The 25,363-nt window shown below is 35.4% G+C and overlaps 1 pseudogene; it reads right to left on the bottom strand.

The window, feature by feature from the left end:
- Positions 1 to 13,631: 13,631 nt before the first annotated feature.
- On the bottom strand, positions 13,632 to 14,069 carry LOC149179655 (brassinosteroid-responsive RING protein 1 pseudogene; annotated as a pseudogene).
- Between the last annotated feature and the right edge of the window lie 11,294 nt (positions 14,070 to 25,363).

Here is a 25,363-nt window from a genome sequence, read left to right as displayed (position 1 = left end):
TTTCTCAACTCTAATTTTATTTCATTACTAATAATAATAATAATTGTGATCATAATTTATAAATTATAGTAACATATAATTAAACAAAGGTAGTAAAAAACTCAATTAAAACAATTTAGAACACTCTAGAATTTAGATATTTCAATAAATTTTAGTGATTTAACTAACTAAACCCTTATTGGTTTAATATTCAACATATGTTAGTTCATTTATTAAAAAATTAAAATTAAAATCAAGAATCCTTAACAATTATTAATTATAAATAAAAATAATAAAATAAATAAATGAACATCTTATTTAAATTCTCATAATAAAATAATTTCTCAATTCTAATTTTATTTCATTCCTAATCATGTATTAAAAATAAAAATGCAATCATAAATTTATGAATTATAATATTATAAGCAACACATGGAGTTATATTAAACAAAATATGGTAAAGACTCAAATTAAAATAATTTAGAACCTAGAAAAAAAAAGAGTGGAATAATTCAAGTTAAAAACAAATCAAACTTAGTGAACATTAGAGTATAGGTTTTCAATTAAATAAATTAGTAAATCCTTAATAATAATAATAATATATTAACAAACTGATCAGATATGAGCCGACTAAATTTCTTATAGTGTTCCTTTCATACCTCATATTTATACTCTAAAACACATCTCCTGGATACATCACTAATATCTTAAAATCTATTGACGCATCCCATGATGATGGACTCACTTAGTAATCTGAAACGTTGGGTTCACAAAACTCTATAATAGGTCATTCCTCCTCTATATAAAAATAAATAAAAAAACATTCAAGAACTCAACTTGAATAAGGGCGAGAAAGAAAGCTAATGGTCTCAAGAAACAATGATTTTTCTTTGAAAAAATATGTTTTTGGGCTTGTCCTTGCAGAGCTTACAGCCAAGATTCTTAATGCACAAGAGAGAGGCCACCAAGGCCATGGATTAGGCATAATGAAGTCACTAAGTTGCTCAAAGGATGAGCAACACTTTCAAAAAGGGGGTATGATGGGCCTCTAAATTAGACATAAATTAAGGCCCATGCCTCTAATTTAAAATATAAATTAAGGCCTATGACCATCCTTCAGCACATTAACCCTCTCTTTTTGCATTAGATAATTTGTTTTTAACTTTAATATATTCATTAGGAAGGTTTATGAATAATTGAATATTTGTACCCAATATTATTTATGTTTTGTGGAATATTATGAGATTATTGGGTAGATTATGAAGAGTTGGAGGAGGAGATAATTTATGGACTTGTTCCCTACTACTGGAGGATCAATAATAAATAACAAGTCAACAAGATATTATGGAATTATGGCACAAATTGTGGAACTCCAATGATTGAGAAAATCTAGGAATGTGTTCCACTAATCAAGGGATTTCGGTGGGGAAAGCTTCCTCCATTCATGGGGAATGATTCTTAATCATTTTGTATAAGTACCAAGTCGAATTTTCCTCTAGGTAATGATTGAGAAAATCTAGGAATGTGTTCCCTGCCATTTAATGCAAATTCCTAGTATTGGGGACTAGATCCACTAATCAAGGGATTTTGGTGGGGAAAGCTTCCTCCATTCATGGGGAATGATTCCTAATCATTTTTTATAAGTACCAAGTCGAATTTGCCTCTAGAGGGAGATTTTCATTAGTGTTATTGTGGAGAGAGCTTGTATTCTTACAGCTCCATTGTATTTTCTTGCAAGGATGCAATTCTGTTGATGAAAATAATGAAGATTAGTGTCATGTTCAACTTCTAAATCTTGTTCTCCTCCATAGGTCTCTGGGCTTCCTTTGGCTTTGCCATCCCAAGAACCTCATAGCCCTTTTGTATCATTTTTTTTCCTTCTTTTCAATGCTTATTCACATGCATCTCTAGTTTTTATTTCTTTTTACTTCTGCATTTAGTATTAATGATTTCTTGTTGTAGGATTGAGTTAAATGGTTGATGTAAGTTATTTTGCAAGATCAAAAGCATTATTGCATCATTGGAAAAGCTTTGAAATTTCATAATAATCATTGAGTTGCTTGGATTAGTCTTCTTATTCCCAAATCTAGATTGTTGGACCTCCTTTTTAGAGAAGAACAGTAAATTTCTGCTATTTTTTAAAGCATGCTAATGAGCTTCAATCGAATTAATTCCACTTGCATCAGATCAAAAAAACATTATAGTTCATAACAAAAATTATCCCACTGCATTTTCACTTGATTTGGTTAGGCATTTTTTAGATTTACTAGCTCACTAGTTCTTGAATTTCTAGATTTTCGACTAGTAATGTTTTTATATTTTTTTGCATGAGATAACAGAGCTATTTTTGAGTGATTACACTTGTAATGGGGACCTAATAGGTCTTACTTAATACCAAAATTTTTCCCATACAATTTGGATTTCATTTTCTTGGTCATTCGATGAATTATTGTAAATATGTACATCCTGTAGGAAATCAGGGGATCTTGTAGGAAATCACTGTAGCATCCTGTAGGAAAGCCTGTTTTGAGGCTGAATTGAGGAAAAAGCCTCTAGGAAGCTAGAAAAGGGTCCCTACTTGTCTCCCAAACCTTCTGACCATTCACCATCATCTCCAAGCCACTTGCCACATCACCAAAAGAGATTAGCTTTCACCCTCTCACATGAAAAAACACAAAAAGAAAGAAACAAATTTATTTTATTCATTTACATGCACAGCAGTAGAAGGTTTGATGGTTTGAATCTGCATTCTTAAAACAATAGAGTTTCATACATGTTAACTTAGCATTCTTTCGAAGTAAAGTCTCTTATTAGTTAGTTAGAAAATGGTGTGTTTTAGCATTTGATTTCATTCTCTTTCCTTGTACTTTCTTTCTTGCAATAGCTTAAGGTTCCATTTCGAACATTTCATTTTCTGCAATTATTTTAGGATTTGACTTCAGTACATGCACTCCATTACATCATGCCAGCAAAGGAAGGACACATTGTATGCTGCACATATAGTGCCAACACCTCTTAAGTTTGTATGAACCTCAAGTTGATAATTAAAGTCGGTAGCCTTAGGAGTTGCAGCGTTCTTGTTGCAATACCGAGGCTCATCAACCCACATCAATTATGGAATATCCTTTTGCATTCTTTCCAAATTCTCTTTCCACCTTCTTCAAATGTCGTGGATAAGTTGTTGGATACAAAGTCCAACATTTTTCTATGAGAAGACCTTTCTTATGGAAATGAGTGCAAAAAAATTGCATCTTCTTTTAAACATGGTTTCCATTATCCAATGGACCTCTAGCTTTCTGTCTCTTTTGTTTTGAAAGTTTCATGTGTGGGGTTATCCTCTTCCACCACCTTGAAACAATATGGTTATTATAACCACAAAAAGAACATGTAATACATCTCCTAATCTTATGTGAAGATTTACCATGTTTATCATAATCAAAAGAAACTTGATTAAAGGAAGATTTATACCTTGCACATTCACCTTTGTCGCCTTCTTGAGGAGGTGAATTTGATGAGGTAGTGGCTCTCTTCAAAATACCAACAATGGTTTCAATGTCCTTAAATATTTCAATGTCCTCTTGTTTTCCCTTTCCTATAGTTGAATGCTTATGAGCATCTTCTTGCAAAGTGGGTATAAAATTTTTGCATTCCTCATGAAAACAAACTTCACAAGCTTGAGGGTATGAACATGTAATGAAATTCCCTCTTGGAACACCTTCATGCGCCTCCTTGGCTTTGGACCATTCTCCATCATGTTGCCCATAACCAATACCCAAATACCTAGGCCTTTCCTCAACAACAATTGGCTCAACTATGCCTTGTGCATGTTTTCCTAACCCTCTACCTTCATAGCCCATATTCATTAATAATTTGGACCCTATTCCTCTAGTGTGTCTTTCAAAAACACCAAAACATTCATTTTGAGAGGAAATTGAAGATAAAGTTGAATTTCATACCTCATGTTCATGCACGTACTTGGCTAGGGTTTCCTTGGCATCATGGAGTAAAATCTCCATCTTATGCATCTTTTCAAGAATCTCTTGCGTCTCCTCCTATATGGCCATCGACTTCTCTTGAAGTATAGTGTTTTCCTTCCTATCTTCAATAATCTCTTGCACCATATCTTTCATGATGAAAAACTCTTGCAACGTCTCTTTATCAAAGAGTCTTGCTAAGGAAGATGAATTAGAATCATCACTTGTTGAAGTTTCTATCACATAAACTTACACACTGTTAGTTATCCTTGCACAAATCTCAAGCAATAAATAAAACAAACCTTTCTCCTATACCAACTTGATCTATAGCTAAATGTTAGTTTTTTTTTGCTAATTTCAACTTCGGATTTCTAAAAAAATGCTTGTCAATTGCTTCATCTGCATAGGTTCCCTTATGGTGTTTGTGAACAGAAACAAGTAAATATTATCAAATTTTATGTTAAGTTCATGAGCATATTAATATGAAAATGAAGTGTTGAACAAAATCAAGTAAATGAACAGAAAACCATCAAGAAGTACTCTTAACATAACGTTTTGATATAGTTCACCCCTCCTAGGCTACATCTCCTTAGTCTAGCTTCCATGGCTTGGGCCTCTGTATTTTCTCAAAATGGAAAAAAGTATAGTTACAATTCTATACATCTCCTAAAACCTACTTCAATGGACTTAGAGCATCCAAAACCCCAAATATGACTCTCCAATCTCTGCAATTGGACTTTGGCTGATTTAGGATTGACCTCCTCTCCTAGTGGCCCTAAGCTTCCTTAAACTTCAACGTGGAAAAATCACATACATAAGTGCCTCTTTGCCTTTGCAACTTATTCCATTGTGTCCAAAGCATCCAAATCATCTAGGAACACCTTTTTCTGATCCTCATTTCGTCGAATCTTTCCCAAGATATGGTGAAAACAGTTTCTCCTAGTAATCCTCCACTAAAACTGGAGGAACTTCAGTTAGCTCTGCTAATTTTGGAGTTAGGGCCAAAATTGGTGGACCACCAAATTTATCGCCGAACTAAACTTGAGGTTAATTAATCATTAAATTGGATTAATTAGGTACTAATCTAGAATTAGCGCTAATCCTACGTGATTCTAGTTAACCGTTAGCCTAACTACTGGCGGTCTTTGCAATGGTGGTCACATGTCATGGTTAGCACAATTATCACATGGTTAAATAACTATTGACATGGCGGTTTTGAGTGGAGCGATCACATAGTGGTATTACCTGGCGTGGTTAGGTTGGAATCTATGTAATGTTGGCTGTTGGTTGTTAACTGTAACCACAACCTGATGGAGCATTCACGTGGAGTATAAATTCTAACAATTATGTTGGATTTATAGTTTATGGCTTACCGTTAACCGTAGCCATTTCATGCTATGGCGTGGTGTTCACATGGGGAGGGCTGGCCCTCGCAACCCCCAAACCACAAACCATTGAACTTCAAATATAATCAATGAACAATATGGTTAAGTCACAACAGTAGCGAAGATGGTAATATGCTTGGTCTGTGTAGTGTAGGTCGCGGGGTCGAACCCCGATGCCTCCATACAAATTTTGGTAAAGTGCCCAGCTGGTCCTTTGGGGAGGGACACATGGCAACCTCCGGGCTTACCACTTGTCCCATCCTCATTGGTCCTCCATTGATGAATAAAAACGTGCCATGTCACCAACCTGTAAACCAACCTCAGGATTCCATTTGTCATAGTCTAATTATATGTTGACCATCCGTTGACCGTGCTCAATCATCTACCATGTCAGAAGTAGTAACTGATGACTGGGCAGCGACTGCACATTTTTTTTTCAAAAATTGCTTTTGTTTGGCAAAGCGGTCAGCGAGCTCTATCTTCCTCATACAAACTCCGTTTTGAATGAAACGAGTTGCATTGGGATCATATCAACGAGATAGACATGGTCGTTCTACTTTTCAATGATTTTAAGCACTTTTACATTTGAGCTAATTCTTGCCCCTAATCCAGATTTTAATTATCCTAGTGCAAATATCTATAATTTCTTACAAAACATTTAAAATCTCTACCAGTATCATCATGAGACCATCCCATCATTTTTGAAATGTTCGTCCCATTCTTCATCAAACTTTGTGCTCCATCTATGAACCTGCATCACTCTTCATGTAAAGGCTGATTGGTGGAATCCCATTTTAGGGAACTACAACGGAAAAAATTTAGACCAATACTGAGTACCAAATTTGGATTACAAAAAACTTGCCTCTATTATAATTGGTACCATAGTTTCGACATGGATTCCAAAGAAAGAACATTGCCAAAAGTAAAAGATAAATAAATGTGGTGTGTAAATTCTTTTTAATCTACTTGAGAGAATAACTTGAGATTGGGTGGAGATGATTCATGAATGTAATTTTTTCCTTTGAAGGATTGGTTAATATACTTGAAAAAACAAATTCAATGTTTGTTGTATATCAAATATTCTATTCATATTATTTTTTAAGGAGTTTTATATTATTTAATACATATATGCACAACTTGGTTCAACTATAGTGTAATCATGTGATGATACTTTATGTGAAATACATGACACTTTCATTCAATTTTTAGGTTCAACGATTTTTTTAACTGACATGACCTATCCCTATATAAAATTTTCATAGTCAAATTCAATAATGCACTTAAAAATAATATCGGAGTAACTAATTTCAATATCAACCATTTAAACACTTAGTGAATAAATGCTTGACAATTGAAATAAAGCTTAAAGCGACCTTTTCTTAGTATTTCGTATTATATTTGATATAGATCAAATAGTACTACTTTGTTGCATTCTAATTCATAAATAATAATAATAATAATAATAATAATTGATCATCAAATGACATAAGTAGACTTATAAAATAGTTTGTCTTGTAGACTTTGAAGGTGTGCCAACATTGTAGTATAAAATAACTTATGCCAAACATAGACAAAGTAGTTACTTAGTATCAACATTAAAATAATTAATAATAGTAACAAAAAAATATTTATATGTCATTAACTAGCTTTATAAATAGGAAAATTATTACACAATCTATTACTCGTGAGTTAAATCTAGATGAACTTGGTTTTAAGATAGAAAAATATCTATTAATTATAATAAAAATAATGTAAACAATCTAAGTTTTAGAGAAATATCAATTCTATGCTCTTTTCAATATAATATATTCAAACAATTCGAAAATAAATATTGAAAACATGCAATAACTAGCTTAGTCAATTTAGCCTCTTTCCTCTTGTATTTGAAAAAAATCAATTTATATTACTCTATTGTTATTCTTATTCATATTGGATTATGACTGTTAAAATAATTAATAATTCATACTAGAAATTACTATTGTTATTGTCATTAAATAATTTTATAAGATAATTCTTGCATATTAATCTATTATTTATGAAGAAATCCTCAATCAACTTATCTTTTAACACAAAAATATAAATAGTTAAAATGAATTATATTACTATTTCAATTGATAATTTAATTTTATCTTGTCAACTATAATGTGGTGTAAATTTCCTATAATAATATATAATAATGATTGCGATGATGATGATGATTAATATCCACTGATGCAGGATCATCAATTCTAGGCATACCAATTTTATTAGAACTCAAAAGAGGTCATGTAAATTTTAAAGAGAATTTCATTTTCCCTCACTTTTAGTGATCATAAATAAGGAATCTGGAGGATTTTGATGTAGAAACATTTGTCCTGATTCTAGAAAGAATTTGGATCTTTGGGTTGTTAGGATATTTGGATGAGTTTTTTGTTTTGGCCATTTGGACCTTTGTAAATAATGACAAGTGCATAGATGAGTTGTGAGTTAGTTTTAGGTTGCTGGGATATATGTCCCATATGATGTTTTTGTTCAGATATTTTCCTAACCTATGGCAACTTTAAAATAATAGTGTACAACTTGAGTTATGTAGCTCTCAAGGGAACTAGATGAAATAGCTCTGATACCACTTAATGCATGCCAAATAGGGGACCACTTAAGTTTCTCATGATTCCCCAATTCTACGAAGGTGTCCCATGCTTTTATTATTCCACTACAGGCTAGTATGATGGTGCAATGGCCTTCTGCCTTCCTTATGAGGAAATATTTCCTCATTTTTCTCCTTTCTCCATGTGTAGGCCAATCCAACCTATGTAGAATTATCCCTTGTGTTAGCCAAAATCACTATGTAATCCGAAATGTTAAAGTGGAGAAGGTGCTTCCTTCAAGCTCCGCATGCACCTATAAGACCAAGTCTTATGCCCAGTGACTGCCAAGTTTCTTTGGCCCGAGTAACTGCTAGTTGGGGGTCAGGGTCATCCTACCAATTTTCACGCCAAGAAAACAAAGAAGCTGACCAACTGAATGCGCCCGATTTCCAGTCAAGGGTCAGGTGGTTAGACCCGTTTTCTCTTTTTTCTACAAATATGATTCAGACTGACCCCCAACCTCATATGAAGTGTTGATCCCAACCTCGGGGAGGGCCCAATGACTACCAAGTTTCTATGGGACAACTAACTACTAGTTAGGGGTTGAGGCCATCCTACCAATTGTAACACCAAGCAAGCCAAGAACCCAACCAGTCGATTGGGTCCCACTTCCAGTTGGGTATCTATTGGTTGGTCCCTTTTTTTGTTTTTCTATGAATACGATTTAGACCAACCCCCATCTTCGTCCACAGTCCCGACCCTGACCTTAGGCGGGCCCCTATAGCATGGCCCATATTGTGGATCAAATCATGGATAATAATTGTGGAGTCCCAAAGAATGAGAAAATCTTGAATATTCTCTAGTTTTCAGGGATAGAACTTGTAAAAGGCCATATGAGGTATTTGCTTAATTATTTGTTGTTTTGTCCAAATCCCCCAAAACATTGGATTTCTAGTTTATCAATGGGGTGAAAATCAACCCCCTTGTTTATTTTAATTATTAAATAATTAAATTAAATTAATTAATTATTTGTTTAGTTTTTTAATAATAGTTTTTAAATCTATATTTTCTTAATAATAATTAATAAATTATGCTTAATAGCTAAGAATTATTATTATTAACCATAATACTTAATAGAGATTACAAATATTACTAATTGGTTTAAAAGGGAATAATAAACCCATGGAGGGCAGCTCAATTGGCAATGGTTGTGTTATGAAGTATTATGTAAATAATGAAATTCAAGGTTGAAATCCCCCATGGGTCAAACCTACAAAAGAAAAACATGAATACTAATAATTAACAATAACTTATTATTATTTATTAAGATATGAATACTTGAAATATTTTGTTCTACAAATATATATGAATTTGTGTTACATAGTTAATTATGATAATTTATCACAAAAATAGTGAATATATCCATTGAAAGTAGTGAATTAAGTGATTTTCTATTTTTCATTTTAGAAAAACTTAATCAAGTTAATGTGAAAATAATTTAGATCCATAGTATATTTCCAATCTTAATGAAATATGTGTTTTTAGTGCATTGACCTCCCTCCTCTCATAAATCTACCCATTACTGTCATTAACAAATTATAGAGACCCACGATTGTCTCACTGAGAACAAAGAATCTATTTTCAAGTCTAAGCTCCCTAATACAAAGAATTTGTTAGGAATTAAAGCCTAGGTTTTATGAGCATTACAACACCAAGAAAGCATGTAGAATATAACACCCATCATTGAGAAATTTGACCTCATCATATGGATAACAAAGATGAAACATTACGTAGTACAAGGAATATAAAACCGAGTTATTCAAGCTTATAAGCCACTACCATCCATAGCACATCAATGTAAGGTTTAATTAGATCTGATTTCTTGAGAAGGCAGAATTGCAAATCCAAAGCTAGGGTATACATTACTAAAAACTTGGAGAAGAACACCATATAAAATAGAAAGGTCAATAGGGTCCAGAGGGGAAGAAATCCATAATATTACCACACAACAACATAAGCAATGTTAGTAAGATCTTGTAATCAACATAATCACAACACAACAATAAGAAAGGAATCCCATACTAATTGCTACTGGAACATAACCAATATCATCACACGTTACAGCGCATTTAAAAGAGTGACAAAACATATTAGTCAATCCTATAGATAACAATATCAGAGTGATGTCTCATGCATTAATAACACCATTTCATACCAGAAATGTAAACATTCATTCATTGAAATTATATGAGGAACACTTATCTTGGAAACTTTTGGGAAATTGAGTCTGGAAGTATGATTCTCTGCCCAACCATAGACAACTATAGCAATCCTCAATTGCAGATATCACCCCAGAGTTAGATTCCAGAGATTGAGTGGTCTTTTGATTAGGGATTAAACTCGTTGTTAGATAAACTAGGGACTCTAGAGGTTCTCTAACCTCCACCCACCAACCGATTTCAACCAAATAGAGTGCACAGGGTGTCCATAGACTCGTTTTCTCCACCCTTTAAATTTCAAATATTGTGGTTCCACCCAATTTGGGGATTCCAAAAGCAACTATAAAACCCGACTACAACAAACAAGTCTCTAGAAAAACTTCAAGAATCTGTAGGGATGATTCCTCTAGCCCAACCCTCAGGAAGTCAGAGAAAACCCATCTCCTTCCATTGGCTATTAGGGGATTTGAGAGGCAATTAATCTCTTACCAGAAAGTATTTTTCTCTAAATCCTTGACAAACAAAACTCATATCATATCCCCTCAACATCTCTTTCTAACGATTTGATTTATTTTCCTACTCTCGATGACTTCCTGCATTGTTCTTTTTCCCAGCTGTTTGCCACCTTCCCTTTTTGTGATTTACTCTCTCTTTTTTTGTTGCACTATCTCTACAGCCCCCTTTCTCTCTAATGAACAATTCTTTTTTCTGTAGTTGCATTGTCCCTTGCACTTTTTCTAGAGATTTGAATGCACCTTCGCTTCTCTAGTTCTGTTGCTCAATTGATAACACCCATTGTTTTCCACACAAAAAATTCAATTTTTCCTCTCTTTGTATTTTCTATTGACAGTTACCTCTCTCTACCACAATCTTGCCAGCCAATAAGAAGGGTGTCATCTTTCCAGTTGTCCCCCAGTTTTATTCCTATTGGTTAGCTTGTTGTAGTGTGTGGTTTGCACACTTACCAGTTGGTAGTCTTCCCCATATCCTCTTTTATTTATTGTCCATTTTGCCTTGTAGAGTTTTCCAAGCAAGCATAGGCATGTGTCCTTATTTTTGCCATATCCTCTTTTATTTATTGTCCATTTTGCCTTGTAGAGTTTTCCAAGCAAGCATAGGCATGTGTCCTTATTTTTGTAACTCCATAAGTTCTGAAAATACCAAACGATTAAAAATACACCAACCAACCTTCAATGGCTATCATAAGTAGTCCATATTTCCTTCAACAAGAAACTCAATTCATCTGAGGCAAGCAACCTCACCCAACCTCCAAAATCGTGTCTCATTACTCAACCCATTTTGACAATTATTTGCATAAAATATTGATAGTACATTTCAAAAATAGAATATGACTACAATGGCACATTATACAACTCCATCTTAAACTTGTCTCTTTCAAAAACAAATTAAATATTGTAAATAAATATAAAATATAAAATAAAAATAAAAAAATTAACTACATAGAAACATATATATATATATATATATATATATATATATATATAAACATTATAAAACATCAGAGTTGTCTACCGAGGAGAGGAATTGTCTGGACCACCAAAATGGCAAAAAAAATTCAAAAAATCTTGTGGAAGCGGAGGAATTGCCCGGATGGCCAAAAGGGCAAAAAAAATTCAAAAAATCTTGTAGAAGCAGCGTTTGAATCATGTTTTTGATGGTGGAAATGGATTCAACACCATCAAAAACGTTTAGGACACTTGGACACCTAAAATTTTGAAGTTTAACAAATATAACTTGGATTTACAAAAATCCTTGCCGGATTTTTCCTAAATATGACCGGAATTTCCATAACTTTCCCAGCAATTCCTCCGGCTAGTTAGACTAAGGCAAAAACATCAATAATCTCATTTTCACTCTTCCAACTAAAAAAATAAATATCATAATTAATGTTACAACCCTCTATTAAAAATAATTAAAATATTTCATTTTTATTATAGAAATCGCAAATAAAATATTTCTATATTTAACATTTAAGAGATAAAGTAATTCCCAATGTTAAGAGATAAAGTAATTCGCCAATCATCGAAGCTCCTAAATTGCATTTTTTATTATGATGAAACATGAAAGGTTAGAGAATGCCCGCGTATTTTATTGTTCTGTTGTGCGCTTTTCGAACGCTGACGGACTTAAAAGAATGAGTACTGTGTTGGATTGGGTTTTAACGCTTTAAAAAAAACAAAAATCTGCTTCTCAAATTATGGCTATATAATATTATGTCGTCAGCACAATTATGGCTTTACCTACTTCATTGGCCGTGAAGGATCGAATTCGGTCATGTTCTTCGGAAAGAGCTAACAAGCCATATATTCGATATTTAATGCTCTCAGAGCAGCACGCCATTTAACGCGATAACACGAGAACAAGCAAATTCGGCATTAAATAATATTTGCCCACTCTCATGTTCTCGGGCTAAGTTGCATGCTGCTCTGAGGACATTAAATACCCAATATATGGCTGGTTAGCTCCAGCCATATTCTTCGACTACACATGGGGTAGCTGCCATGTTTACTGCTACTGCAACTACACTCGTGCTCGTGCTTTGATGGGGGAGAAATTGGAAGCAGAAGATGGGGGTAACTGGAAGCACAAGTAAGCAGGGGAAACGTGTGATGGAGGCATAATGGTAGACGCGAGTTTGTCCAACGGCTTCTGATGTGGTCTGGTAAGCGGGGAGACACGGAATAGTCGTACGAAAAGAGCAGGAAGAAGTCAGTATAGATGTGTTTATTAAAATCCGGTGCATCAGCTACACCGCAGCCTCGTGCCTTTAGACTGTGACTGATCTTATGTATCTTTTTCATCGGAAAGAGTCTCACACAGCATAGAAGATATTAAAGGCCATGTCCCGTTCATTGCACACTGACACGAGAGCCGCCCGGAAGGTAAGCCGACGCTTCCAGCTTGTACATCAAGTTAAACGTCCGGTAAACGGATTCTAATTTTTAGTTGAGAATTAGTTGAATTGGGTCCAATTTGAAGGCATGGTTAAATTTCCACCTATGAAACATATATTTCCATATAACCTATATAAAAATAGTAGAAAAAAGGACCTTGTCACTACCGAACACTGGTTCATTCAAGGCATGAAAGAATATGATTTCTAATATCTATACTTTTTAAACGCTTTACATATGAGCAAATTTTATTAATTATCATGACTATGATGTAATTTTTTATTATATATTTATATCTATATAAAATATATCAAATGATTTCTTTGGTCTGACTGTTTATCCTCAAGATAAGGGAACGCCGCATCGTTTATCATAATGCTTTGAAATAAAATTACAACACAGCTGTAAGTTCAAAACCATTCGAGAACAGAAATTCAAATCTCAAATTTCAAAGTTCAGTCTCTTAATGTCATTGCATTTATATAATAATTACATCGGTGAGTGAAATCTTTACTCTTACAATTGTACTAACTGCTGAGAAATTCCCAAAGAGATTCCAAGTCTGATATAGCGTCCTCGTTTCTTCTTCCAGTTATGTTCCAATATCGTCTGAAAGAAAGGGCGACCTGCAAAGAGGACAGGCGTTCTGGTCATGATCAACCCATTTGTCCACACAGTCTCTGTGAAAGATGTGATTGCAATTCGATAGCCTTCGGATCTCGTCATGCCTCTGCATGTTATCTAAGCAAACAGCGCACATAACATCCTCATCACCGGTCTCCTCCGCTAAACCGCCGAACCGAACTACTGGTAACTGCTCACGAATCCTCTGCGCAGATACGGAAAATGTCACGGGCTTCAACCGTGGGTTGATTTCATCTGGCCAGGAGGTCTCGGGTTCCACAAACTCTTGGAACCCCAGGAACCGAAGGAGGCGATAGACGGCACTTGTGATATAGATCAACACATAGACAACGTTAAGGAGCAGGTTGGGGATGATGATCTGTGAACACCCAACTGGAATTCCCATGGCGGAAATAAAGGCTGTTCTGAACAGCACTCCGGATAAATGAAAGTTTGAAACTAATATATATGTTTTTGGGTCATGGCTGCCACGTGTTTCTTTTACTGGATGGAATTCCCATCCACAATCAGGGCACCGGCAAAGTCCAGATATCTACTTTGACCTGTAAACTATATCAAAAGTTTTGTTGGCCGCCGTGAGAAAGAGAGGCCGGCGAGTTCAATCCTTTCAATTGACTTCAAATGGGTGGTTTTGAAAGAGTGCGTGGTTTTCAAGCTGGACCGATTCAATTTAACCCGTCATCATCTTTATCTCGTTTTATTTTAATTCAAAATTTTACAGTATTTAAAATAATAGTAAAATCAATTTTTATCATGTTTTATTTTCAACGTAGCTTTTAAAATGTTAAAAAATATGATGAATAATAATAAATTAAATTAAATTAAATTTGAAAATATTTCAAAAATTTAATATACTAAAATGAAATTAATTATATGAATTTATTTGTAGCATTTTCAAATATTTCAAAATTTACAATTAAATTAATTCAGGCTCAACTTTCCACGAAACAATATCTTACGCTGGCAATTTGATCACACAGGAAGTTAGTTCAGTGAAGGTGTAAAGACGCGCATATTTAAGAATCAGAAGGGACCTCTAACCATGGTAATTAGTCAAAGAGGAAGCAGTTGGAGCGAATGTGTAAACGTATTATAAAAATCAAACTTACATTGGAATACGTTGAAGGATGACGAGTATTATGACACTTAAAATATTAAATTTAATTTTTAATAATGGAAGTGATTTATAAGTTATTTATTTATAAAAAAATTTAATTAGAGTTGTTGGTAATTATTTATGGCATAGGTTTTTTTTTATTATAGATCTAAATATTTTGGGGGTTTGAATTTTAAATTTTTTAGTTTTCACAATAATCTATATCATGAAATTGTTAGTTATAAGTATTTGTTTATAAAAACAATCTTAAATCAATCTTAACTCTAGATCTAACAAGTGTCTAGAGGGATCAAATCTATTGAGATGCAAACATACATCTTTTAAAGTGAAAAGAGATTTGATCCATCTAGGCCCTTAGTAGATCTAAAAGTAAAATAGATGTAAACATATATCTTTTAGAGTGAAAAGAGATTTGATCCCCTTAACCCTTGGTAGATCCAAAATTAAGAAATATCTACGCTGATATAATATATATGCAATTGTCATTGAAATATTTTATTTGTAATTCCCTTCCTCCACATTAAAACATGCTCCTCATATTATTTTCCAACAATTAAATTTATAATAAACCAATAAATTTAATTTAAACCTTATGTTAGCTAGATAATTTTATCTGATCACTATTTTCCTTATAACAAGGAAAAAAATACCAAAAAATATTAACTATACCATTTTTATTTCATTAACATCTTATAACCTTAAAACTTATAATTTCAACTTTACTTTAAAAAAACCAAATGTATACCCTTTACATTAGGATGTTAGTTGTTGTAAGACCAAAAAAAAAAAAAAACGCAATTACAAAGAAATTACCTTCTTCGTATTCATATACGATACAACCCAATATGTAGAGATGTTGTAACATCCTATAAACATTTTGACTCGGTTAAAATAAAATAATAACTAAAAAAAATTATCAATAAAACTGAAAAAAATTAAAAAGTATATAATTAATAATTATAATTATAATTATAATTAATAATAAAACCCATCTAGATCCATTTTAACTCCGGATCTACCAAGCACCAATCAAATCTTTTTTCACTCTAAAAGAGGTTTGCATGTCAAGATATTTGATCCCGATGAGAGGTTATGTGATGTGGTCATTGCAATTAATCATACGCAATTTCAAGTTTTATATATATATTCGAATTTCGAATTTACTTTTTGTATGGTAACAATTAGCAATTGTCCCAAAAGGTACAAAGAGAGGCCGATAGGATTATTAAATTAGAATTGTTGAATTTCTCTAAAAGAAATGTTGGTTCAAGTCTACAAGGAGCAAAGAGATTTGATGTTTGGAGTTCTATGCTTTTTGGACACCATATTTCTTTAAATACAACTTAATTTTTTAGAAAAGTTCAAGCCCAATGTAGTTTTGCCATGCAGACATACACTTAAATCACTATTGGGCTTATGATATTGACAAATTCAAAGTAAACTGGTATACAAGAGAATGTACCAAGCTAAACCACAAGTTACACATCTTCAACCCTGAAAAAGTACATAACAATGGTTTGGCAAATCAATAGCGATATCATAATTGCTTTTCCTTCCACATACATACAATTGCTCCAAAGGCAAGGACAAGAAAATTTTCAGCGCTAGTGAGCACCAGTGGGTCATTAAAACGAGTGACCACTAATGGCTTTCACATTTATACAATGAATTGGCAAGGGATTTTACATGGACTCCACTCAACTTCAGACACAGCTTCAGCCAATATGCAGAGTGATTGAAATTGAACACAGCTAAGTAGTGACATTGGCTCACAGTAATACACCAAGTATAAAATATTGAAGCTTTTACAGAAGCAAGGAGTAAGAAAAATTATGAAGCTAAGAGAAGTAGATTTAAATCAATCAAAGCTTGTTGAATGGCTATAACGTCCGCTGAGGGTTCCGGAAACATGCGGCACCACCTAATGAGGGTTACGTGGACCCACAGCTATTTAATTTTCGCAGACGGACAAAAAATGACCAAACTAATTTCGTGCAGAAAAAGAAGACTAAAGCCCCGTTTAAGACTTCGCAGGTTTGCCCTGTATCACCTTCATATGATTCAACCGGAAAGTCTAATAATTTTGATGGTGCTCTTTGTGTCGATGAGGTGGATAAGTTCGGGAATGGTTTTGTGGTAACTTCAACAGATCGTTTGGGACCAGATCCGAGCAGGATTTCAAAGGAAGTATCGGCAGGCATCTTGCGCTCGGCTTTGACAAGAAATAGGTCTTCAGAGGAAATTAATGATGAAAATCTGCTAGTAGTTTTGCCAGAATTGGTGACCAGGGTTGATGCAGAGTGAAATCTGAAACCAGGCCTGCTTCTAGTCCGGTCCACACAGAGTCCCCTGTGCCAAATAGTTTGTGGGATTGGTGGGCTGGTCCTGTATATACGAGCTCCCCCTCTCCGAGATGTTTGTCATTGCCCAAGTTTTTTATGCGGCACAAGGTGAGGTCTAACATCATAGATTCGAATGGACTTGGAGGAGATGAATGTAAGAATAATGGAACTGTCATTGCTCCTGAAGCTGCTACTCGGGATAATAAGAAACAAATGTCGTTGGATGTTAAACATCAATACTCAACTTTGTCCTCAAAGTTTTGGAATCAATTATGCTATTGTAGGTCCACCATTGAAGTTTTCACTTTAGGTTTTTGAACAACTATAGGAACCTCCATGTAATTTTCAAGAAAAACATGTTCCATTGAACAGTGGTCTAAAAACCTATTGGTCTTCAAATTCCCTGTACTCTTATAAATTTGTGTAGCTTGAAACATCTCCATAGTCAGTGCATTGCATTACTTTTGTGATTTATAGATTTCTAATACAGGTCTCCAATGGCATCCCAAGTAGTTCATGGTACTCTTACTGCCACTATATTTGAAGCTAGGCACCTCAGTCATGGAGGCTTACCCAGGTTGCTGAGAAAGGTAATGATGTCAACCACCTTTGATTATGGATCTTGTATTTGATGTTTACTGAACAGTAGTACATCTTGTTGAGAAACAAGGTGGAGAATTTCATCTTGTTGAGAAACAAGGTGGAGAATTTTCCAAGATCCTGGTTTTGGTTTCTTGATTCTTGTTTCTCTACAAGGTCAGTACCTTGCTGAAGCCCAGGTTTGCCCGCCTCCAGTTCAACCAAGTATTTTATTATGTTTTATTATAAAAAGATAGCCAGATTTATAATTAATAAAAAAAACTTAAATCTAAATATGTCTATCAAGTATTTTAACCAAAAACCTCTCTAGTGGATTCTAATCATAGATAATTTAATGGTGAATTCCAACAATCCGTTATGCACAAGTGTAGTTATACTCACAACAACAACGTGTTTGTTTTTAGTTGCATAAGGAGTGGTCTACCCAGGCGACTAATTTTCCCAAGAATTGTTTTCCAATGACGGCGAAACACAAACGATTTCCACAGGCTACGACGCCATCGATCAACGATTCCAGTTACTATGTTCTCTGTTGACGATGACGTTATTTCACCGTTTCCACTTTGCCGTTAGTGTCGCGTCTGCCCTTCAGGTGGAGCTTCAAATTTCATTACCGTCGCGCCCATTTTAAATTATTCAAAAACTTCCATTACTGCGCATTTGATTTTGATTTTGAATCTCTGTTCTGTTTGTGCCCAAAATATACATGAACCAGAAAGATGCAGCGATGGGAACGTCGTGAGCCAGAGTTTGCAACAGATTAATTGTACTGTTGCTGCTGCGTTCATTGGGAAGATATGTGTGCCTTCACGACAACAGTGTGTGTTGGACATCTAATCCTCAATGGGTTAGCGTGGAAGCCGAATAGACAAAAGGAGTCCAAGAGACCTTGGGATGTGGAACCCAACGGTCACAATATGTACTATAAATGTATATCAGTTGTTAATAAAAATTGTACTCTCATGTTTTATCCTTCAAATTATTCTTGTTGCCCATGTGTGTTTAACATGGTATCAGAGCGGGCGAATTCCTACCCTGCTCAAGTGTGAGCCACTATGTCTGTGTGGTCTTTCTTTGCGTGTCATTCTGGTCGCTGCTCATGATATGTAGGATGTATACATTGAATTGTGTTGGACGCTGTGAATTTGGTTGAAAACATTGAAAGCTTAGACACTGCATTCATTTCAGTCAGCTGCATTGAGTTCTGTATGCTGGTGTTTGAAGCGTTACTCAGAATAAAGCGATGAAATAATGAATTGCAGGATTTGTTCTTATAAAATTGATTTGGAATAAAATCTCAAGACCCCAAAACGTTGTTTTTGAGTTTCCTGTTGTATTAAAAAAAAAGGTTGTCTGCCGCTTTGCAGTGCTATGGAGGATTTAAAATTTGGGTCTTTGCTGCCTTGAAATGGTTTATTTATTACTGTTGCACACTGTATGCATGTGTCCTTGCTGAGAGACCCATCGTTGAAACCTCAGGCTTCCCATATAATACGCTGCCCATCTGACATAATTCAGTTTCTAATATATACGCTGCTCCTCGCTGTAATACGCAGCCAACTCTCATATAATCTGTGGTATCTGTCATATACGTTTTATTCTCTCTAAAATGTTCCACCCTCCAAACCGTTATGCTCGGTGATATCGCTGGTCCGACTTGCTAGAATGGAATCGCTGGTGGTATGACTCTGTTCCTCTGCCATCTTTTCATGTCAGACAACTACGCTGCCCACTGTCCGCTATCATAACAGTTACATTGTCCACCTCCTCTAGTTGCAGAAAATGTCAGCACGAACGTTCCTTGTATCATTTGTCTCTCTGCCTGCCTAATGCCTGGATCTCTGCCCATATACTCTGTCGATTCTCTGCCCTGTAATCAATCATAATTCATCTGCTATACAAAGGGACCGTTACAAGCCTTCGATTACTAACAGTGCCTGGAATCACTCTCGTTTGAATCACTGTGCATTGAATGTGATCAAGCCACTGAAGCAATCCTGAATATCCCGCATTTGGTGAGTGTTATGAGTATGGTGTTGATGCATTAGCCTTATTGTCTACTATGTATCATATTCCAAAACTACGTCTTCCACCACCATTCGTAGAAGTCGAACTCATGGGAAAGAGCTGAATCCCATTGAAATTTCAGGAGTCCGAATGTTCTTTCTTATGCCTAAAGAGAGTCGTGTTCAACAAAACCTAGCCGCTGTTCTTTCTTAGAGATTAGAGGCCGAGTTAATATCAAAAGAAGTAGTTTGAACACCAGGGCCAAATTGTTCTAAGCGTTGTCAATAGATTCATGGGTTGTATTCATATGGCTGGAGGTACGGAACGTGAAGTTCTGTGGCAGTGATACCCCAACTATTTGATGCTGACTGAGTGAACCTCCTAACTGAAGGTCGAACCTTGCGGGAAGAGCTGTGTTCCTTTGCTCTGGGAGGCTGAGAGCCTTGCTCTATCACCTGAACGTATTAGGGAGAAGGTCGCATTATTTTTGGAACATCAATGACTGTCACGAATGTTGAATTGATTGCACCCTATGGAAAGAGCTGAATACTTGTTTAAAGGCTGCTAAATCAATGTCAAAAAAATTCATGTATCACTGGGCTGCGTGTTACTTGAAGTCTGGAGCGTATGGACTGTAGGATGTGAAATATTGTCACAAGCAGAGCCGCAGGACATTTAGGGATATTTCCAGAAATTTCTGATGCCAGAGAAGGGACGCCGTTTTTAGAAGGTCGAGGATAAGTTGCGAAATTTCCATACGCTAGGATGTTGGGCTGAGGAAAGCCATTCATTTAAGCTGAAATTTATTATTCGAGTAAGCCAGGCGCTGATTGCAGTCATCCTCATTTGGGCAGATCAAGTTTTGAGACGGGTTTCTCTGTGCATGGCTTGATGGACAAGTTCCCTTGTACATGGTTCGATGGTGTGAGCAATGTCCAAATTGAGGGTGTAAGGGTCTTAATCCACTGAAACCTGCTGCCACATATGAATGCTTGCTGAAATTCTGAAAAAATTCTGTGTACGTTGTCGCTTTCAAAGACTAGATGCCTGTAGTGTGATTGTTGGAGATCAAATACTTCACTGGTATAAGAATTGTTGCTATCGTCCTGTAATGAGTGATGCAACTATGCATTTAATTCCTGAAGCAATAATCTTCTTGAACGAATTTATTATTTTCTGGGCAAGTCAATTTGCTTAATCCAGAGACAAAATTCGATTATAGTTGGAGGCTGACTTAGTATTGCCAGAGATCATTGGGATTGCACAAATCTGGGTGTGAATTCCTCTGCTAATTTCAGAAAGGTCGGGTTGCTGGACGTGCATCTTCAACCGTGGCTGTAGTAGGCATTGTAAAGCAGAGGTGAGGAGGCCGTGTTTATCAGCGTTTCCCAAAGTGTATGTGCTACGTATGAAGAGGTCGCTTATGGTATGACAGTGTATGGTGTGAAAACGGTTTTAAATGGATCCCTTCCCGATGAAGAAATGGAAGCGTGAGAGGTTTTGAATCCAAATTTCAAAGCATTGTTCCTTTTTTAGGTTTTATATATTAAGAAATTTGCCTGTTAAAATCCCGTGGTTGCTCCTCATTCTGGCATATGCGTTGGTCATTTTTCTTATCGATTCATGCTCCTTATATGGCGTTGATTACTTTATGTTATTTCAAATGTGTTGGAATATGAAGCTTATATAACCAAACACAACTGAAATCGAGAGCCATCACTATTTTTGAAGACAATTGCAATCTGTTGTAAAATCCAATTGTATTGACATATTGCGAGTGAGTGTTGATTTTTCTGTACAAGTTCATAGTTGTGATCAGTGTAATTTTGACAATGAATAAAATAGCCAGAATTGGTGAAGTATTGGAGTTCTTAAAAACTCTGATACATTCCTCTGATCATGGTACAGTAAGAATAAGCAAAGCTTCTCTTGTTGACATTAGAACCTGTTTGCATAATGTACAAGAGAATATTGAGTTTTTGCAGCTTGAGACAAAGCTACAGCAGGAAGAATTACAACAGTGGAGTCATCATTCTGAACCTGTTTCTGTTCAGAAGATTGAAACAGACTCCCATAAACAGCAAGACAATAATGTTACAGTTCATTCAGATTTAGTACCCCATAAAGCAGCAGTTGTACATACAGATGCAGAAACTCAGTCTGCACCTCCCAAGCCCATCATCAGACCTTGGGAATAGCTTGTCCACAACAAGCACATAACTGGTCTTGGATATGACAAGGACTTGTCCTTTCATATTCCAGACTACTCAAAGCCCATTCAGTTTCAGAGCGCTGGATTCCTTCATGAGAGTTCACATCGAGCTGTTCCAGATTCTGCCCCTCCTACACAACAACAACAACAACAATAGATTATGAAATGCCAACACTATGACCGATTTGGCCATTTGAAAGATCACTGTTTTTATCTTCATCCATGTAAGCACTGTCATAAAACCAATCATTCTTCAAACAGATGCTTCAGAAACAAACATCCTGCAAGAACAAAGATTCATCTTGGATGGATCGCTTCTTGGCAATGGGCATCAACAGCCAAGAAAATATTCCAATCACATGTCAAAACTTGTTCCAGAGTATTGAACAGTCTTGCAGTTGAGTTTTCTCCATCATCTCACCTTGTATATGATAGGGGGGGAAATGATGGTCATCTACAAGCTTCAAAGTCACATCAAGAGAGCCTGAGCCACAACCTGTCACACTAGATTCAGAGTTGTAGCCAGAGACAAAGATGCCTGTGAACATGCCTTCAGTTGGTAATCTGGGACACTTTCTCTAGCAGAAGACTTCAGCTTCTCACCAGTTTCGGAATAATTCCAGGAACAAAATTGAGAACACTTCCTCTAGCAGAAGACTCTAGCTTCTTGCCAGTTTTGGAAGAGTTCCAGGAATTGCATTAAGCATTCCAGAGTTGTTGGTCATCCTTAAACCATCACAGGTTGAGACTTCCCTTTTTAGGTTGAAGTTCTCCCTTTTATGCGGGGTGAGACCTCCCTTTCATGGTTGAAGGTTTCCCTCTTTAAAATAATAGGAGCACTTCCTCTAGCAGAAGACTTCAGTTTCTTGCCAGTTTTGGAAGAGTGCCGAGAACTGCACTAAGCGTTCCAGTGTTGGTGGTCATCCTTAAACCACCACCCTTTATACCAACATTTCAGAGAGCACATTCAGCCTAGTGTTGCCATGCATTTTTGCACATTTTGTATTACAGCTATCTTCTTGGACTCATACATAACCCTTTGGATTAAGGGGGGGAATGTTGGACACCTAATCCTCAATGGGTTAGCGTGGAAGTCAAATAGACAAAAGGAGTCCAAGAGACCTTGGGATGTGGAACCCAACGATCACAATATGTACTATAAATGTATATCAATTGTTAATAAAAATTGTACTCTCATGTTTTATCCTTCAGATTATTCTTGTTGCCCATGTGTGTTTAACAATGTGCACACCCATCATGTAGAGAAGAAGCCCTGGAGAAAGAGAGCGTCATGTGGCCCTGGAGATGAGGTGGGGATCAAGGTCAAAACTGGTGCAGAGGAGGTGAAGTACCACCATGTGAGAGGCGACAACGGGAGGCTGCGCGCCGCTGTGCAAAGAGCGTTGCCGATGAGGGAGTGACGATCTACTCAAGCAGGCGATGTAAAAGGTTTAGGCGACATGAGACACCTCTGCAATATCTCTTGCCTCCCACCACACAATATTCATCACTCTTTGAAGTATTGCAACGCCACAGAAGAAGGAGCGAGGCAGAACACCAAGGAAGAAGAGTTACGGTGAATGACAAGGATAAAAAATGTACAGTGTCTGCCAACGAACTAAGGTTTACATAATTCAAGTCTGTAAAAAATGTACATAGTGTGCCAACGAACTAGGGTTTACATAATTTAAGTCTGTAATTTTGAAAAGTTCGCAAACAAGAACTGCAAACAGTTGTCACCATGCACCTTGACAACTCTTCGCTTTTTCGCCTTGTCCTTTGGGTAAGTATTAGAGGAATAAAAGTTCTGGATCTTACAAGTTGTTAATAAGCAAAGATAAAATTGGGTTTCTACGGAAAACGAAGATTTGGTACCTTCTATTTAAGAAACTGGATAGAAACGCTGCAAAACCCATGTAAGAAACTTGATCTGAGCTTAAACATTTAATAGAAAGAGGGAGACTTAATGTTTAAGGGATAAACAATGAGGATTTAACGGAGGATTTTAACGTGCTCAAGTTTAAGATGCAAAAACATTAAAGCACAAACACAAAATATGAGGAGATCCCACAGCTTTATATTTCGGGATTCATACTTTTAAACTATTTCCAATCTTGGCGGAAGGATTCACGGCTTTATAGGTCTTTCCTTTAAAAGTCGATCAGAATGTTTTATAGAAATTTGATTCCCGGATAGTTAAAATAGGAAAGATACAGACAGAGCCGTAAATAGCTATTATTTCCAATACGGCGGGACTCTGTAACTGAGAAAAGCATTCGAACAGGAGGTAATCTTCAGAAAAAACAGGTAACTTCCTGGCCAAGAATCAGTAGAATAATCCGACCTACGCGCATTGAGAATTTTTACCCTCCACACCATCCGTATATTCGGTTCCATATCTTAATTACTCAGCGCTGAAGTAGGTGTATTTGAATCGTAGGTTCCAGAAACATGCGGCGCCACCTAATGAGGGTTACGTGGACCACAACGATTTAATTTTCGCAGACGGACAAAAATAGTAAGAAACCATGCCAGATGTCAACAGGAAATTGAAAGTGTTGACGACTGTGTTGATGCATAGGAAGGCCCATCGGCCTAAATATAACAGCTCCTATAAGAGAAGGGATTGTCAAAAGGAAATTGTAAAACATAAAGTCAACAATTTTGAATAAGCAAACACGTTTAATCATACATGCTTCCATTGATGGATTATCGCCCATTATTTATAGTCTTCGTTTCTAACCAGAGGTTATTTCATGGTGGTAAGAGGATTGAGATAAAATATATTAATAGAAAAAATTATAATTATAATTATATTTATTTATTTATTAATTTAGTAGGTATAATATTTTAATTTAGGTTGTTTAAAATTTAATTGAAAAATGGTAAGGATTATTGAATTGGCATATTTTGATTATAGATATATCTAATGTAAATATTTTAGGGTATTAAATTAGTTTATGTTTTTAAAAATAATGTAAAAAATGTGATTTCATCAACAAATGATATATCAAATTTGAGTGGTAATGGTTATTTAGAAAAATGAAAAACATATATTATTTAATCTCGTAAATAAGGGAATACTTTGATCAAAACATTTATTTAAATATCTATGAAATAAATAAAGACTTATAAAAAATTATTACAAATCAAATCATATATATCATTATTCAATAACTAAAAAGGAAAAAATAAATTAACAAGTATTGAAATCATTCTTAGTGATAAATACACACAACATCACCGTTATGGATTAGATACATAAAAATTATGGAGGATATAAATATTTCACACTAAAAGTTGGGGGAAGCACGTTAGGGGTACATGACAAGGTTATTGAATTATGCTAATCAAACAAGTCGCAAATAAATGGAAGAAATAAGAAGGAGAAGTGTATGGTT

This window comes from Pinus tabuliformis, chromosome 3_2 (assembly GCF_031772625.1).
Source record: "Pinus tabuliformis cultivar Carrire ecotype Pingquan chromosome 3_2, CPIR1, whole genome shotgun sequence".
NCBI classification, from domain to species: Eukaryota; Viridiplantae; Streptophyta; class Pinopsida; order Pinales; family Pinaceae; genus Pinus; species Pinus tabuliformis.
Note: the sequence above shows the minus strand (reverse complement) of the source record. Positions and strands in the feature narration are given on the sequence as shown.